Source organism: Otolemur garnettii, unplaced genomic scaffold, assembly GCF_000181295.1.
Source record: "Otolemur garnettii isolate 467f Iridium unplaced genomic scaffold, OtoGar3 scaffold00007, whole genome shotgun sequence".
Lineage (NCBI taxonomy): Eukaryota > Metazoa > Chordata > Mammalia > Primates > Galagidae > Otolemur > Otolemur garnettii.
Window position 1 is genome coordinate 12,091,351 of NW_003852402.1, and position 1,722 is coordinate 12,093,072.

The window sequence follows — 1,722 nt, forward strand, 5'->3', positions numbered from 1 at the left end:
CGCCTGTGGTCCCAGCTACTTGGGAGGCTGAGGCAGGAGACTCGCTTGAGCCCAGGAATTGGAGGTTGCTGTGAGCGTGATGCCATGGCACTCTACTCAGGGGGATAGCTTGAGGCTCCGTCTCAAAAAAAATAAAAAATAAAAAATAAAAAAAAGACCTGGTTTGATCTGGCTCAATCTGATCAAAGTATTCCTAGTATTAAAATTGTAATACTGTATTAAAATTATAATAGACAAGTCACATTTGACTTCTGCAATTACACAAGGTGCTGGAACATGACTTGTGTTCATCTTTTGTTATCTGTATATATCGACTATTACAAGTTTAATACTTTTTTTCCTTTCTTAAAATATGTGTATATATATATTGGCACCCTCTATATAGTATAGACTGATTCAAGCAATGAACTCTTAGTGAAAGAATTGTAGTCAAATCCAGGATCCATGACTTCCCACCTGTGTATACTTGAACCTCCTAAGCTTTTATTTCCTTATCTGACAAAATGAGGAATAAGAACAGCATTGACTCTAGGGGATGTGGTAAAAATTAAATCAGTTTAATATACGTAAGAAGCTTAGACCCAGGCCTGGCAGAGAGGAAGCTTACGGTATAGGAGTGGTTAATGTTTTGTCAGACAGGCACCCAGTTCCCCTTTCATGATTCAATCCTATCTAGAAACTTCTGGATGGTTCTGCATTAGGGTGGGGGCCACTAACATCTAACAAACCTTGTTCACAATCAGAGGTTTTTTTTGTTTGTTTTGTCACAATGCACTGCTATTTTTTTGTTTGTTTGTTTGTTTGTTTAGCAGGCCTGGGTCAGTTTCGAACCCACCAGCCCCAGAGCATGTGGCCAGCACCCTAACCACTGAGTTCAGCTTTCAAACCTTTACTCTTTTCTCAAAAAGTAAACTTATTTGAAATAATTTCAAATGTCTATAAAAGTTGCAAGAGTAGTACAGAGAATTCTTCCATACTTTCATCCCATTGACCAGTTTTTAGCCTTTTGACACATTTGCTTTATCTATCTATCTATCTGTCTGTCTATCTATCTATCTATCGTCTCACTATTGTCACCCTAGGTAAAGTGCTGTGGCATCATAGCTCACAGTAACCTCAAACTCTTGGGCTCTAAGCAATCCTCTTGTCTCAATCTCCTGAGTGGCTGGGCCTACAAGTGCCCACCACTCTGCCCATCTAGTTTTTCTATTTTTAGTAGAGATGGGGTTTTGCTCAGGCTGGTCTTGAACTGCTGAGTTCCAGAGTGCTGGGTTTATAGGCATGTGCCACTACACCTAGCTTCATTTTCTCTCTTGATATATATGCATATATATATTTATAATTTATATATATGTGTGTAGGCTATATACGTATACATAATTTTTTTTTGTTTTTTGAGACAGAGCCTCAAGCTGTCACCCTGGGTAGACTGTTGTGGCATCACAACTCACAACAACCTCTAATTCCTGGGCTCAAGCAAGTCTCCTGCCTCCGCCTCCCAAGTAGCTGGGACTACAGGCGCCCATCACAACACCTGGTTATTTTTTGGTTGCAGCTGTCATTGTTGTTTGGTGGGCTCAAGCTGAATTTGAACCCGCCAGCTCAGGTGTATGTGGCTGGCACCTTAGCCACTTGAGCCACAGGTGCCAAGCTCATATACGTAATTTTTCTTAGCGCTTATTTGAGAATAAGTTCTGGATATGCCTCTTTACCTCCAAATTC